This window comes from Myxocyprinus asiaticus, chromosome 10, assembly GCF_019703515.2.
Source record: "Myxocyprinus asiaticus isolate MX2 ecotype Aquarium Trade chromosome 10, UBuf_Myxa_2, whole genome shotgun sequence".
In the NCBI taxonomy this organism is placed as follows: domain Eukaryota; kingdom Metazoa; phylum Chordata; class Actinopteri; order Cypriniformes; family Catostomidae; genus Myxocyprinus; species Myxocyprinus asiaticus.
Window position 1 is genome coordinate 10,764,095 of NC_059353.1, and position 18,679 is coordinate 10,782,773.

Consider the following 18,679-nt stretch of genomic DNA (forward strand, 5'->3'; position numbering starts at 1 on the left):
CTACAACAATTTTGATTTTAGAAGAAACTTTACACCTTGGTCAATCATCTTTCATCAGGAAATGAATGAACCTGCCACCTAACCCAACAAACAGCACTCCTACTTCTCACTGGCTCAGCACAGCATGAGGTCAAATACTTGAAAAACAACTGATATTTTTCCATACACATCAATCTGAGAAAACAGACAATAAAGTGGCCTGATGAGTCACATGGCTTCATTGCAGATTCTGGTTTTTCAGTGAAGCCTCAATCGTCCCTGCTATACATCAACTGGACTCAATAGTCCTGAGTAAGACCTGTGACTACACTGTAAGCTTGGCTATTCATCTGGGGTTATTGTCTGGATTCAGCGATTCTCACAAAACTGAAAATAAAAAAAATAAAAAATAATAATAATAATAATAATTTTATATATATATATATATATATGAAGATGCTGTTGTATGATTATATTTTAAATTAAAATCAGCGAAAAATTAAAGGCGGTACCAAGGAACTATTACTATAGCCGTTTTCCCACACAATTGTGGAACTAGTACCAGAACTAAAATCAGTTTGTTGTGGAACTATACACGTTCTGATTAAATGTCAAGCATCGTTTTCCACCAGCGACACGAAAGCAGGAACTTTATTTAAATCAGCTTTGACATACAAGGATATGATGCTGTTGTGACGGCAATGCCTGAACTTGATGCGACAACAGCCGAGCCAACAAACTTCAAAACATAAACAATGGATGACTCCATGTAAGATTGTGTTGATTTTTATCATCCTGTTTTGTTGTGGAAAACTTCAGGTGATATTTCCAGGTTTTCCATGACCGTAGTTCTGACCATGTATGCCGAGCATTTCTACACAAACTTCACCATGAGGGTGTTTAATTTGTATGGTCTTATCTCTGATATCTTTGTTTGTGTTCCTCAGAACATTTACATTTATGCATTTGGTGGACACTTTTATCCAAAGTGTCTTACAGACCTACTTATTACAGGGACAATCCCCCCAGAACAACCTGGAGTTAAGTGCCTTGCTCAAGGACACAATGGTGTTGGCTGTGGGGATTGAACCAGCAACCTTCTGATTACCAGTTATGTGCTTTAACCCACTACGCCACCACCACTACCTGTATACCTCTTTTATAGAGGTATACAGGTAAGCTAAATGGATCTCAATCATGTAGTTCAAATACGTCTCTGGTTAAATGATGTTACCATGCAAAGCAGCAAGGCTGGTCGAAGCATTTACACGCAGTTTAAATGGTCACATATGCCCTCTACTGTTCATTTGTAGAAACAGCCAAACATGAAGTAGTCAACGGTCAATAACAAAATTACTTATTCACAATTTATACAGTATAAACTTTGAAAATGCCAGATTTCTTGGCATCAAGGGCATAGAAAATGTTCAGCAGCTAGGCCTATTATCAATAAAATATTAAGTGGGGCTTACTTATACCAAGGTTTTAGGATTTAATATAAAAAATGCAGAAAAGCACTGAAACAATGCAACCCATTAAAGGGTCAGCACACCCACCCAGTTGAGCCCCAATTTTCACAACTCAGACTGAGATACTACTTTAGTATTGGGTGGGAAAATATGTAAATATGTGGGCTGGTATTGTGGGTGGGAAGAATGAAAAACGGAAGGGGGTCAGGACCTACTTTCAAAAACAGACACAACAGAGTTGGCTGCTGAACCATGACATTATGAGTGAAGATGAAAACAAAAAGGTTTTGGGCTGTATATTAATCATGGGACAAAAGTGTGAAGAGTTAAGATGATAGAACAGTTTGCAAACCTGTAAAAAGATGTGGATATTTTGTACAAACCTTTAAGAATGAAGTGAGAACAGCACACAGAGCAGACACTACCATCAAAACCAGCACTGCTTTAAGACTTTACAATAATTCATTAGTTATTTATTCTTACAAGGAGTGTTTCGGGTTTAATACAAGTTAAGCTCTATTGACAGTATTTGTGGCATAATGTTGATTTGCCACAGAAAATAATTTTGACATCCCTCTTTTTCAAAAAATCAAAAATAAATAAATTGCGTGCAGTAATAAGGCACATAAACAGGTCCGATACAAAAAACATATACACACTGTTTTTTAAAAAGTATAGACACAATACTTAAGCATAATAAGTTTTAACATGACTCTATTGTGATAAAATAACCTGGTGTGTTTAAAATTATCCAGTATTTCAACTCCATTGTCGTGACGACATAACACCGGTAAACAGTACACAGTAAACAGTAAATCCGGAACTTTATGTAAAGTAGATCAAAGACATTGTTGACATGACTAAGTTTTGGGTTTTGGTCATGTTATCCTGTTTATGTTCACACATGGCGAGAAGACGTGATCGGTGCCGTCTAAACAGAACAGCCTCCCCAAATACACCTGGAATACACCGCTGCCTCATATTTGAAGTGTGACAGCAGCCAACCGACAGACATGCTATATTCTCAGAAACACTCATAACCTAGTGACGTAAATGCGTGCTGTCCTACCAATAATAACTCAGAGTTTGCACATATACCTCTTTTTTGTGAAGTTGCTTCAACTTTCCTTTTGAAACCGGAAGAACGAAATAACTCAATAAATACAAATAAATAAATACATAAATAAATAAATAAAACACTTTACCCTTTACAATAAACATAATGAGTGCTATCATTGTTTTCAGTGATGTGCATCCTGTACATATCTGTTCACATCTCAAAAAATTTGTTTTGGGGTTTCATGACTCTTTAAAAACAACTAAAAGATAACTACACTGGAAAAAAATTACTAGTAAGATTTACATACTTTTTTTTTTCCCCCGAAAGTGTTTCTAAGTAAATATTAACGGTATAAAACTAAGTAAAATCTACTTAACTTTACAGCATAATATTGATTAAAGTGAGTACAATTAACAAACATTTGAGTAAATGCAGCAACTTTTACTTACAAATATGATATACATGGTACTTAAACGTAATTTATTTTTTAAATAAACAATTTATTCCTACCACCCCTGGAGTCGCGAGTTTGAATCCAGGGCATGCTGAGTGACTCCAGCCAGGTCTCCTAAGCAACCAAATTGGCCCGGATGCTAGGGAGGGTAGAGTCACATGGGTAACCTCCTCGTGGTCACTATAATGTGGTTCTCGCTCTCGGTGGGGCACGTGGCGAGTTGTGTGTGGATGCCGTGGAGAATAGCGTGAAGCCTCCACACGCGCTAGGTCTCCGTGGTAACGCACTCAACAAGCCGTGTGATAAGATGCGCGGATTGACGGTCTCAGACGCGGCGGCAACTGAGATTCATCCTCCGCCACCCGGATTGAGGCAAGTCACTACGCCACCACGAGGACTTAGAGCGCATTGGGAAGTCCAAATTGGGGAGAAAAAGGGGAGACACATTTTTTTTTTTTTTTTTATTAAATAAAAATAAACAATTTATTACAACATGTCACGTTTTGAATGTTTAATCATGTACTACATGACATTTGGAAGCCTTCCAAAGGGAAGCCTAATGCATGTTATGCAAACATCACCCTGCATTACTTGTGATAGAAACAAAATATAGACCTGCTCACGTAGGCCTCAACGCCATGACGATGACAATTAACAGATAATTTCTAACGGGTAATTTGGAGTAGAAAATTAACTAAAGACTGCACAAAACAAGAAATTACCAAACATAACAAAATTAATAAAAAAAATAAAAAAATAAAACTATTTTAATAAACTTGCAAACAGTGAAAGCAAGCAAGCTCATTAATTATTCAAGCCACGCTCCCACAATCTAATATTGCTAATTGACAAAAAGAAAAATGTGTCATTCATCAAGAATTTAGCTTTTTCTTTATTAGTTTTCTAAACATTCTGTATTTCTTGTTTTTTTGACATTTTTCCTTATCCCTAGATGGCGCCATAACACTGCATGCAAGTATGCTACACTGAATCATTTGACCACTAGAAGCTTCTCTAGGCTAAGGCTAAGGCCAAACCTTCCACCTCTCAATAGCCAGCTAACAAGATAATAAGCAAAAATGATTACATGAGCTACTATTGTAATTCATACATCCTCTTTCCACTGAGTAAAGGTTACAGGGAGAACAAACATGTTTGTCCTAGGACCTAGAAATAGGCTACAGCTAATAGGAATCGGTTCCAAGTGCAGTTTGAAGAGCATTCCACAACAAACATTTGGAGTGATGCATGAAGTAAATAAATACAATTCACATCAAACAGAATATATGCAACACTAGCATCAAAACACTCGCTACGCACAAAAGGTGATCGAAAACTAGCTTTGATGAGTAAATAAAATGTTGGCCGGTACTGTTTTTTGAAACTAAAACATAATACATTATCTAACTGTAAAACATTTTTTGTAAACAATAGTCTGACCCTTGCTGATGTAAGTGATATGCACACTTCATATCAAAGACATACAAACATACAAATCAAAAGTTTATCTGGGAGCCTAGAATCTTATGTTCTTTTCTCTCTTTAGGACTCCACGTGCTTTCACTTTTGTGAAATAGTCCTGGCATTGAGCCACCAAAACAAATTATCAAGAACAAAATAATGACTTGTTTTATAACACGTGCAGTTTTAATGAGACTTGCGAATAACACATTGTCGTGTACTGTTTATCACAAACTTGCAAAAGCAGATAATATATGATAATAAAAGAGAAAAACAGTTAAATAATTTCAATGTCAGAGCGACATACTCTCATTACAATATAATGCAAAACACAGTTTAATGGCTGGCTAGAAATATGTGTAGCAAGTGAATCTCAATTCACCTGTCACAAACAGGAGTGGCATAAAGTTCATGTGCATGATGCATTCAATTATCATCAGCTTCAGTAATGTCAAAAAATGGCCATTAGAGGGCAATACGAGCATGGCTTGTGAAGACACCCATTCAACTCAATGCTGCCACATCCACAGATTGTGACAACACTGACCTCACCTGCCAAAACTCTCAAGCCAACATCATTGCATCCACCATTTTCAATAATACTCTCACCTCCATTACATAAACCGAGGGAGTGGCAGCTATAGAAGAGTTAATTTCAGGTTATCGGAAACAACCGGCCCAAAAACAAACAGAACTCCAGCAGTCCAATCACAAAACGCAGGTGGAATCCAGGCCTGTTCTATCCAGACATGTAGGAAAGCTATTCATTCAATGGTTAGTTCTTTATAATAGAAAAAGAAGTTTATGTGAATGTGACCTTGATGCCATCATGATGAGTGTCACACAACAATGCTATGATAAAAACTTGTTTCATGACCTCAGCAATGAAAGATATGAGTCAGATGTTGTCTTTAGAAAACTATGCAGCCTGCCACACAAGTAGCCAGTTCAAACAGCTTTAAACTGTGCACATTCACTTTTATTTTACTAGATGTTGAGAGGATTCCATCTCAATGTTATTCCGCTTACAGAAATGGCTTTTTAAAATGTCAACATTAACTCCTAAGAAATAGTCTAGCTCTGTAAATGAATCAAAAGGAACAGTTTGACTACAAATTTCAATTCCGTCATGATTTGCTCACCCTCATGTCCTTCCGAACCTGTATGATTTAACTGTTCAAACTCAAAAGGCAGAGACTATAATGTGACTGCAAAAAAAATCTATTCATAGAATGTGTGGCCTGACCTGGCAATCGCGGTGGCCTGAGAGGGCCCGACTGTCACATCCAGTCCTCATTAGCACTCTTATGCAATACTGTCTATCCAGTAGCCATAGTCTGTATTTGTGTGACTGTCTTAACAATCACAGACACTCTGCTGATGCTGAGAGCACAGGAGGCAAGCAGGGACACACATTCAAACAACTGAAACGTTCTATTTAAAGGCATATTCACAATAAGCCAGAATTTTGGCCATGAAAAACACGAACACAGAATTCAAAATATTGTGCTGCACTTTTTGAGGGGCTATGTGGATTTTTAAATTAAGCTACTAAACTACTGTATTAATTGAGGTGTGGAAACAGAATATTCCTTTAAATCGATTTAATCAAGTAAATATAAGAATCAAGTAAATTCTTAATGTTTGATTATGTAATTGTTATTTTTGTATTTATTATACAACTTATGTAAACTATTTTTTTTAAATAGCACATCATTTTGGCTTCAAAACTTGCCGATTAAACATGGCAATTAAATCTAACATGCCTGAAAACACCAGTGTGTTTACAGCACTTCAAGACTGGCTTACAGTGGCAAGAAAAAGTATGTGAAACCTTTCCTGCATTTATGTATAAATTTGTCTTAAAATCTGGTTTGATCTTCATTGAAGTTACAATAATAAACAAACACAATCTAACTAACAACACAAATTATTGTATTGTTCTTTTATTGTTATCTATATTGAATACATCATTCAAACATTCACAGTGTAGGTTGAAAAAAGTATGTAAACCCCTAGGCTAATGATATCAACAAAAGCTAATTAGAGTCAGGAGTTGGCAAACCTGGCATCCAATTAATTAAATGAGATGGGAGGTGTGGGTTAGAGCTACATTGACTTATAAAAAGCACTCAAATGAGTTTGCTTTTCACAAGAAGCATCTGCTGACGTGTACCATGCCTAGCAAAAGAGAGTTCTCAGAAAACGTACGATCAAGAATTGTTGCTTTGCATAAAGCTGGAAAGGGTTCAAAGTTATCTCGAAGAGCTTTGATATTCATCTGTCCGCAGTCAGTCAAATTATCTATAAATGGAGATGATTTAATACTGTGGCTACTCTCCCTAGAAGTGGCCGTACAGCCAAGATGACCCAAAGGGCACACCGCAGAATGCTCAATGAGGTAAAAAAAAGAACTCTAGAGTAACAGCTAAAGATTGAAGGAATTATTGGAACTTGTTAATATATCTGTTTATGAGTCTACTATATGGAAAACACTAAAAAGGCAAGGTGTTCATGGCAGGACACCACGAAGGAAGCCACTGCTTTCCAACAAAAGCATTGCTGCAAGCCAGAAGTTTGCCAAAGACCATCTTGACACTCTAATACGCTACTGGGAAAATGTTTTGTAGACTGATAAAAACTAAGACTGAATTGTTCGGGAAGAACATGCTGCACTACATATGGCTTAAAATGGGCACAGCATACCAACATGAAAACATCATCCCAACAGTGAAGTACAGTGGAGGGAGCATCATGATTTGGGGCTGCTTTGCTGCTTCGTGGCCTGGATCGCTTGCCAACAGAGGGAAAAATTTATTTCCAAGTTTATCAAGATATCCTACAGGATAATGTCAGGGTGACTGTGCACCAACTGAAGCTCAGTAGAAGTTGGGTGATGCAGCAGGACAATGACCCTAAACATCAAAGTAAATCCACTACAGAATGGCTTCAAATAAAGAAAAAACACCTATTGGAGAGAAAGATGTAATTTAATTAAATAATATACAGTCACATGCACTGTGCGCCACAGAATAAATGAGGCTCCCCTATGCTCTGTCATATCCATCACACAAACAGGCACACAGGCGTGCACACACACACACACACGCACGCACGCACGCACGCACCACACACTACTAATGCTTGATTTTCATGCAGTGTGTCCAATAGTATCCATCTGCAGAGCCATAGAGCAGTACGTTTAGTGTATAAACGGCTGTGAACTCAAATGACCTTTTTTACCGTTGCAGCTAGGATATTTCAGCTTGCGAGTCTTAGGAAGCTTCATATAACGAACCCTTCAAAAGCAGGAAGAACTACAAAGGTCTTTCAAAATAAGTCTCGCTGAAATGAGAGCTTTATTCAACTGGATGCGTGAAATTGAAGACATTATGTCTGTATAAAAGTGTAATATTAAAGTAGTAGCTATAATACTTATAATAACAATAATATAATATTAAATGGTTATATTATTAGTATTATTATCTGTAAGCAATATCACAAAAGCTGAATACCAGTACTGAATATCAGCATGTTGTGATTCAGCCATGGCAGCCTTTTGCCTCAGGTAATCAGATTGTTTTCATTTAATGTTTTCATTAATGCTGTACAGCTGTTTTTTTTTTACCAAAAATAATTATTAAGTTATTATATTTTCATTTAATTTAAGCTGTACAGTATGTATTTGGTTACACACAATTTGATCATAACATTTATTTAAAACATTTAACATGGAATCCAGAAAAATTAAAACAGAAAAGGCATAATTTTTATCTATAAGACCTTTATGCAGTTCTTTTTGTCAATAATTTTCTGTGTAATTTCATCAAAAATCTGAGTTTTTTTTTTTAATTTGTTGCCTAAGTAGTATCGATACCAAGATACCAGGGCTGGTACCATACCGAAGCCAAAATTTTAGTATCGGAGCAACCCTATAAATCAATAGAGATGCTATGGAATGACCTCAAGAGAGCCATTCACACCAGACATCCTAAGAATATGGTTGAGCTGAAGCAGTTCTGTAAGGAAGAATGGTCCAAAATTCCTTCTGAGCTTTGTGCAGATCTAATCCGCAGCTACCGGAAACGCTTGATTGAGGTTATCGCTGCCAAAGGAGGATCAACCAGTTATTAAATCCAAGGGTTCACTTATTTTTCCACAGCACTGTAAATGTTTAGTGGGTATGTTTATTCAGTAAACACATGAAAGATTATAATTGTTTGTGTGTTGTTAGCTTAAGCACCATAATGTTTGTCTATACTTATGACTTTGATGGAGATGAGATCATATGTTATGGCCAATTAATGCAGAAACCCAGCTAATTCAAAAGGGTTCACATACTTTTTCTTGTCACTGTAGATCACGTCCCTGAACTGCTCATATTTAAATGTGCATCAGTGACAGAGCGAACACCGATTTCACTATTTTTTTTTAGGTTTTTGACGTCAACCTCATACATTTTTCTGCGACAGCTAAATCCAAGCAAAAATCGTGTAGTGAGGGCACGGCTCCACTCGCATAAGTCTTGTGTGAACAGGCCTGACCTCATTCAACTCAATGAGCCAGCTAATTTCATTCATCTTCACTCTCGAAGGTAGCAGTGGGATTATTTTAAAAAGTCTAAATAATAAGAAAGTGCTTCAATAAGCATTCAATAATGAATTTGCACGGATCATGTCAGCTGACACCATGGTGATTCATCACAACAGCCCCGGGGGTCGATTAGTCAGTAGGGCCATCTACACCATCATTAAAACCTCCACCATCACCTAGATGCTGACTTGCAAGACTGCAGGCTTAAATCACAAGCCTGGTTTATCCAAGGGGCTGGTGAGAGGATGGTTCCTATGGATTCATGGTATATCACACTGAATGAGCTCAATTAATGAAAAGGGAAGTACTAGTCTTAATACTGTATTGACAGTCCTGTCCATTGTGCTTGTGGGCAGCATGTGACACAGACACAAGCAGAGTGAGGAAACACAAGTGAGGAAATGTGAGAGCAGACCACATCACGAGACCACATTTATATGCGTCTACCTCACACTCACACACACACTCTCACTCTCTCACATTACTTGGCCCCATGGCTGGGTGAATAGTGTGTGGACCCAAAGGAAATTTGTCCATCAATACTGCATGGTTGTCACTGGATCTGTGCCTCATGTGCGTTTTTGTTACTCTGAGAAAGCTGGTGTGTGTAAACACTTCTGAGTGTGCGTGGGGCCTGTAAACAACTGAACCTGTCATACTTTAGTAATAAATTATAATTTTCCACTTGGCTAACACAGTGCAAGCCCTCGAATAGAGCCATTTTTTAAACACAATCAGAAGAGAATAAACCAGCTCAACAACATTATAAAACAAAATATCAGCGTTTACACATAACGCACATCCAACACATTGCATCCAAATATATTAAACTGTTCACACAAGTACAACTGTTAACACTCACACCCTGTCTACACCGGACGTGGTGTAGTCCAAGTGTTTTTAACTGCCTCATCCTTCAATAACAGTTCCTTTGCAAAGCTTGAATTGACTGGAATGTTATTAGCCGAACATACAATCCACTCTAAAATACACTGAAGACACATCCACATCCAGTTTGAAGTATCATTCCTTTATGTTTTCATACACCAACAACTAAAAATAGCGCAGATGAGCGAAAGAACGCATCCACGGTGCGTTTGTGCTCAGCTGAATGACAGAGAGCTTCTCCTCTTCAGCGTTGTAACTTGACACCGCGTCTTTTAAAAGTGGCCCAAGATATGTACCAAGCGGTCAAAGACGTCTGTCTGTGGATGTTTATGTAGAAAACCATTTAAATCCAGACAGGCACATAAAGGTGTGTAAGTCCATTTAAGATGAATCTCCCATCTCTCTGCTTTTCACATGTGTGACTGACTGTGAGCACAAGTGGGTGGGGCCAAGGGTGCAATGACTGAAAAGTAGGCATTGCATATGCAGATGTATTCGGTCCTTGTGATGTCACAAGTTCCACGAATTCCAAACACGGCGTTTTTGCAACTTGGTTTAAATAAATGCTCTTTTTCTATTGAGGAAGAAGTTTTGTGTGGCGGAGTGGTGGTGTAGTGGACTAAAGCACTGAACTGGTAAGCAGAAGGTTGTTGGTTCAATTCCCACAGCCACCACCATTGTGTCCTTGAGCAAGGCACTTAACTCCAGGTTGCTCCAGGGGGATTGTCCCTGTAATAAGGGCACTGTAAGTTGCTTTGGATAAAAGCGTCTGCCAAATGCATAAATGTAAATGTTTTCAGTTCTGAAACTTACAGTATGTTTTTATAGTACAATGACCTCTTACATGTCAAAAGATCAAGGAAAATTTGATTCCTCATGTCATGACTCCTTTAAACCATATTGTAATGCCTATTTTTGGGTAATTCAGTCAGTGAATTAAATGCATCCAAATATTTCTTCTTGTATAATTAAAAAAAAAAAAAAAAAAGAAAAATTTATTTGGAGCTTGACAACAGTCAAAGTACCAAAAAAACAAAACAAAAAAAACAACAACTTGGTTTTAAATTATTCTTACCATAGATGTATTCTTGTATTCTTACCATAATAATTTCACATTATGCCACATTTCTATGTCTATGTTGTTGACCAATATCATTATAAACTTTCCTCAAGAAACTCGAGATCTTCCTAAAGCAATACAACATAGAGAATAATACAGAAGTAAAAATAAAATAACATTGATGCTGCAACGAAAATGAACACTTCTTGCAGAAAATAAAAATCTAATAAATATAAACACTTCTTGCAAAAAATGATGGCCGAATTAATGTAAAGCATCTTTTGGCTTTCGTAACATTCTTTTGGGTGCTTCATTTGAGGAGGTAAAACAGATTGCTTGTATTACAAGTGATTATCGTTGTGCGACACAGTTTGCAGATTACATTTTTCTGCTCTGTGCTGGCTATTGTGAACCCACACCAAAGATGTCGCATCTGTTTTAATAACAAGCTCCTCTATTAATTTTCTTGACTTGTTTGGAAGTCATCCCGTTCTGTGGAGATGCTTTTCTCAGGGTTTTTTTCTGGGTCAAAAATGATTAAGTAGCGCGAGTGATCCCGCTCCGCACTCTCCTATAAATATCGGGAATCCTGCTGGACTTGCGCACACTTGTGCTCTAGGGATAGCGCACACAGCACTCACATGATACACAGAAGCGTGAGTCAGATGTGAATGAAGCGCCGAACACGTGATGAATGTTATTGAACTTGCTTGGGCGGCCGCTGAAATTTTTTTAAACCCTGTCCATGTTTCTTAAATTCTCTCAGTCTCAAGTGAAGCCCTGCCCACTGATAGATAAGCCCACGCCACGCACATGGAAATGACCATATCTTAATATACACGATATAGCAAAATCTTTATCGACTGACACTTTATGATGATATATAGATTGTGGCGACAATATATCACCCAGCTTGGTCTACTACAGGCTTGGTTTGAACTAAAAGCAGCGCAGGATCACATGGCTTTACGATGCTACGAGAAGACCAGAACGGCAAGTTCCATTCTTTTTGGATTTAACCTCATTCTGTTAAACAGCATTCTGAGTGAGAACGCAACCAACCTTTAACACATCTACACACAAAGAGGGACAAAAACAGTTTGACACCGTTGACCACATCTTGAAAGGACGCCATTCATTGTCAACATGCTCCCATTCACTACAGTGTCCACACAGCCTACCTGATATGCCAGAACACATCCACTTACAACAGCCAGAAAATAGCTTATTCCAGCACATACAGTTTCATACTCTTTGCAACTGAATCAATAAATCAAAGCATCATCTTCCCAACTATCTAGCAGGGCTCCAGACTGCGACTAAAATGGTCGCAAATGCCACCAAAAATAATTGATTGTGACAATAACTTTAAATCTAGTCGCCACTGGCGACAGTCGGGTTGTGTGTGTTCATATGCAGTTTCGTCAGATATCATCTTGTGAGTTATTGTATATATTTTGAGAATGCACACAACCAGAGTTTCTCGCGCCGCTTTTCACCCGTTCTGTTTCTGACGAGCTTGCTGCACCGCATGCAACAAGTGAGTCGTGAACAAATGACTCTTTTGAACCGGATCTTTTTCATGAATCACCCGAAAAAGAACTGAGGGTTTGAACTCAGGAGCTCAGTGCCCGGTTACATAAAGCACCTTAAGTTTTTTCCTCAAGTATAACACTTAAAGTGTGATTTTCCCTTACCTAAGGAAATGACATGAGGGTGTTGCATATAATCCCTTAGACACTTCTCTCAGCTAAGGGAAACTGTTAAGGGATTTACTATAGTGAGCCAGATTTTATCCTAATAAAATTCTACTGTTTCCATGGATACGACATGTCCCTACCTACTTTTAGAAGATCGGAAATATCCCGACCAATATTTGGGCAATTTTACTACATAGAAAATACTTTATGCTATGTTTTTATTTTCTTTTAAATGACTATTACACTTCCTCAGTATCATTTTTTTTTGGGGGGGGGGATTTTTCCCATTTTTTCTCCCAATTTGGAATGCCCAATTCCCAATGCGCTCTAAGTCCTCGTGGTCACATAGTGATTCGCCTCAGTCCGGGTGGCGGAGGACAAATCTCAGTTGCCTCCGCGTATGAGACAGTCAACCCGCGCATCTTATCACGTGGCTTGTTGAGCGCGTTGCCACGGAGACATAGCGCGTGTGGAGGCTTCACGCCATCCACCACGGCAACCACGCTCAATTCACCATGCGCCCCACCGAGAACAAACCACATTATAGCGTCCACGAGGAGGTTACCCCATGTGACTCTACCCTCCCTAGCAACTGAGCCAATTTGGTTGCTTAGGAGACCTGGCTGGAGTCACTCAGCACGCCCTGGGATTCGAACTAGCGAACTCCAGGGGTGGTAGCCAGCGTATTTTACCACTGAGCTACCCAGGCCCCGGTACTTCCTCAGTATCATTATTAATGTGTAAATTATTGTCCGACCTCTTCTGAAGCGGCAAATACATGCACGAGGGGAGCGTTGTCACGTGACAGCTGTTACTTTTCTCATCGCTTTTCAGGCTGCACCAATCGTTTGTGATTACTACATAAAGATTTTTTTTTAAAACTAATTTCTGAAGGAAACACAGGTGGATTTCCATTTTTATGATGCTAAATCCTTGAAATTAATACAAACACTTTTTAAGGTCAAATCTTTCCCGTGTAAGTAAAAAAAACGTCTCGAGTTTTGCATGCAGACCAATTAAAGAAGGATTCTGCTTTTACAGCCGGTAAGAGCCCTCTTGAGAAAGACACTTTTGAATTTGAATGACAGTGCCAGGCAAGGGGTGCATGGTGGTGCAAGATGTTTAGATGCTTGTATAACTGTGCAGAGAACTGATTCCCATCCTAAATTATGAATATTAATGGTGGTCAGTAAGACTGTAAGATATATAGCCTATATATATTTTCACGATATATCGCAAATGAACTTTTGGCATGATTTTAATGCATCCATTTATACAGTTTATAAAGATGCAGAGAACAGAAAATACTAGGCACATTTCTGTGTGTTCTTATTAGATCGCCCTCCAGCTTGTTGGTGATATCTCATATTATGTGATGTTCAAATATGTACTCCAGCAACAGTTTTTCTATTGTGAGAAAAAAAAAAAAAAAAAAAAATTGTACTCTTCAATTGGTTCTATAAACTAAGCCATCTTGTTTTTTAGAAACCCTTTAACTCTTAATGTACACTTAAGATGAAGTTTTCCCAACCTTAAGGTTTACTTCGAAAAATGGCACTTAAGGGGCTCTATGCAACACATAACGTGTTTTAAGGGCGTTCTTAATTTAAAAATATATTTTTTTACTTGTAAAACCCCTTAAATAACACAATGGTTATTTTCTGCCACTCCCTTAAATTTAAGGGAAACTTTAGGGTGTTCTTAAGGGAAAATTACACTTAAGGTTCTTTATGCAAACGGGCACGTTAGCAGGTTGAATCAGATTCACTTTCTCGGCGAATCAGCCGTCAGTGAGCTCACAACTGGGAGTGCAGACATTTCAAAATAAGAGTCTTGTGTGTATTTCGGGCTTCATTATAATTAAGTCCCGTATTGTGTACCACTTTTTCTTCTTCTGGTAATTATTGATTGGGATTGGAGTAGCACAATAAACTGCATCTGATATTTCATTAAATTTGCACTTTTGTAGTCTCTGTGTCCATCCGGTAACAAAGAAAGACTAAGGCAAAATTTTAAAACAATTAAAATATATATATATATATATATATATATATATATATATATATATATATTCAAGCTTATGATACTTAGGACAATTGAAGGACTTGTAAACAACTATTACACAAGGTGCAAACATTCACTGATGTTCAAGAAGACAACACACTACTATATGCATACGATACTTTCTGTAAATATGTAATGAAGATTCTGAAGAGCAGTACTAAATAAAAAAATCTTTTATCTCTTATATTTATATAAATCATGAAAGGGGTGTGAACATTTATGAGACAAAAGGGAATGTAAGCTTATCTTCTCCACTATATATACCATTTATTAAACCTTCGATGAATGGGTTATCAGCTGTATTCCTTTTCTTTGCTGTTCAGAAACAAGATAGAAAGCCAATCTAAATCGAGAAAATCTGTGATTTGGCTACTAAAAACAGACATTAGGCTCCTTAATATTTCAGTTTAGGAGCCAATGGCTCCTAAGTAATTTTTTTAGTCTGAAGCCCTGCCTAGCTAACAACAACAGCCATTTAAGAGCTTTGGAAACCAATAGTCAACATAAAAAGCTAAAGATGAAAGATTCCAATATAAAGGCTAATTATCTATATCAGCTACACCTGTGATAATAAGTACACTACAAAGCACCAGTCAGCAATAAAGTATATAACATCATGTCTACACCAGATAAGATACATGCACAATCTTACACCAATTATGCTTAGTAAGCCGACAACATGTAAGGTCATGTAAACACCTGAAATGGTGTTCCTTTATTGGGTTAAGGTCATAAATGGTTTAAATAAAAACCTGATCGACACACGCAGATTTTTGCCCAATACCCTGATCTTACGTTGCATGTAAACACCTTTTACTGACGTTCATACTGGCTTATTCAATGTGCGCAAGTGTTGGGATTATAAACCATACAAAATAACCCTGGCTTAATGACAAAAAGGACAGCTTCCCACTAACCAGACAAGGACAGGGCCTGATTTGTTTAGTGGGCCATTTCTGGAAAGTCCCTGTTTGAGACTAGTACTCCAAATACAGATGGCCAGAGGACCCGTGGGACCATGCAGCAGGAACAGGCGGTTGTCTGAGAAAACAAGCTCTTGGTTACTGTTCCAAACACTGGCACTGCCCAGTTATACACCAATCATAGCTAGTACCTCTGCCTAGATAAAAAAAAAATTCAGTTGGCCAGGTCAGGTCAGTAGTTCAGATTTTAACTTGCCCTGCCAATATTTTCCCTGACCCCAAACACCCAAAAATATCCAGAAATGGTCCACATCCCTCCACTGAACACAAAAAAAGGATTGTATTTTTTGCCATATATACACACACACACACATACATACATTACATATACATACATACATTACATGTATTTATTTCACTAATAAATTATTCACTAATAATTTCTTAGATTTGAAAACTTTCCTTTTAGGAAGTTCTCTTTAAAAAATAAGTAAAAATACTACAAACAATTTATTGGGATTTTTTGCAATAATAGCTGGAAATTTTACCACTGTAATGTAACTCCATGAAAATTGAATTCATACAGACTTAAGTTGTTAAATAGTGGCATTTTGTGCAAAATTTGAAGATTTGTTTGATGAAGTCTCACACCCTGTCTATACCGGATACGAACGGTGTGACATCGCTTCAAAAGCAAATCGCTCCCACTGTAATCAATGTTGCTGTCTGCGACCATCGCGTCATGTTGCGCCAAGAGTTTAATTCCATTCCATTTCTGTTACGCAGCATGTGCTTCCCGCTACAGCTCACATCTGATTGTCCATGCTTATCATATTTTTTTTTTTTTAAATGTTCACTTCTATGCGTCCATTGTTGACAGCCTCAAGTTGTTATGACATAGGTTACGTTCAGTGTGGAGTAGTTGGCGAACAACGTGGCGCGTTCCAAAATTAGAAACAATTATTTTCTACAAAAGGTATTCAACACACCACCAATGCTCAGCGTCAACATTCTGAAGTGCCACAGAGTGCAAATCGCATAGTTTTCCATTAAATTCATTATCGAAAAGACAAACATTATTTACTCTAGCCATCACTGGATGATCTATTGTAAACATGCATCTTTCATTTAGTCTACACAATGTATTTTCAGTTACAAGCATGTCGTTTTGTGGTTTGACAGCTTGAATGAAACCTCTTCAAAGATGCATACAGAGATATTGCATAATAAACATCACCATTTGTAATCGTTCAGTTTGCGCAGTTACACCAGTTTCACTAGCCTGTAAACTGATCAATGTCACTTTGTTCATTCTTGAAGTACCAAAACTACCATCTCCTTTGCCGCTTCAGCTTGTCCTGTGTGTGTATGTGTGTGAGAGTGCTTTAGTACATGGTATATCGCTCTCTTGTGGTCTCCCAACGCTATTACACCAGACTGTTAGAGGCCAACTGAGTGAATTTGAAAGCACACAAATTAGGCTAATTTAATTGTTGGCTAATTTTAATATATTGATGCCTCAAAAATATAATCAATAAAAAAACGTGCAGATCAATAATCAATATATCGATATTTTATGACATCCGTTCTTTTTGGCCTTTGAATTAAATTCCTAAAAATATTTCTTTCTATGGACATTCATGTGCAAACCTTTGTAATATTTAAATACACTTCACAACAATGCTATGAAACCAAAGACTATGTCCACACTAATACGTTGTCATTTGAAAAAGCATTTATGGCCCTACATTTACACCTCTCATTTACACTAGAATGACCAAAAACAGAGACTTCAGAAAATGCTTTCTGCCGTACAACAGCATACTTTGGAAAATGATGACGTTAGACAACTGAAAAAAGAGTATTCAAACAAAAATGTCGCAATATAAAAATCACAATATGATTAGAGCCCGACCGATATGGGATTTTTGAGACTGATACCAATTTTAGAGGGGGAAAATTCACAGATTACCGATATAGTTAATTTTTGAGCTGAAAACAGACCTTTTCTATGTGGATTTTTCACCGATTTTGCGCCGATATGACTATGCAAAGATACTCAGAAGGCTGCTTTCTTAAACAAATATTTTTATCAAAGAATATTTGACATTATTATTATACATTGTCAACCAATTGAAATGAACACTGAGAAAATAAATACATACAAATACAATAAATATCTTAATAGTATCAGTCAGTAATAACTCAATATCAGTCAGTTGCTGACCATTTAAATAAAGAATAAATTAAAATTATAGCTAAATAAAAATCAGTACTGTATGTTTAGTATCAGTCAATGGCTGACTGATTAGAATTTAAATAAATAATAGATTAAAATAAAATAAATAGCTAAATAAACATCAGTAGTACTGTTTAGTATCAGTCAAATGCTGACTATTTTAATACTGCTAGTCAATTAGATGCAGGTTGTAAATCAAGAAGCATTTACACCGTATTCTTCTATACAAGTTCAGGGGAAACTTTCAACGGTGGTAAACCAGACTTTTAAATATTACATTTTGTAAATGCAATGACTGGAATTGTTCGGTTGAAGGGGGTACCAAACTGCGAATCCTGAACAAAACAGTTTGGTGAATACATGTTTACTCATTCGCTTCCACTCAGCTGACAAGCAATGAAAGTAGCTACGTGATTAGCTAGTTAGCTATAAGCTCGTTGTCACGGAGAGTAAAAGATGGACTTTATTTACTTTCCAGCATTGCGTCTCACCAACTAGGTAACAACATAGCATGAAATCAACACTCAACAAACACAACCCACCACCGCACCATTGTCTGCTGAGCTGCAAAAAGATGCTCTGATGTTTACCTTTCAATCTGCTACATTACTGACAGCACTGACAAACTATAGCTGGCTAACATAGCAAACAGATGTGATAAACATGAGTGACATGGTTGTCAGGGACAGGGTTAACATTATTTTAGTTGTATTGAAAAGGGAAAATGATGGGGTCATTGTTTAATAATTTTCCAGTATGTATTTCACAAACTAGTTAACAACTTACCGT

General features: G+C 37.4%; 1 protein-coding gene across 1 annotated transcript in view; it reads right to left on the reverse strand.

The window, feature by feature from the left end:
• LOC127447035 (TSC22 domain family protein 1-like) overlaps positions 1-18,679 on the reverse strand; it is a 64,256-nt gene that overhangs the window by 29,218 nt on the left and 16,359 nt on the right. The window lies entirely within an intron of this gene.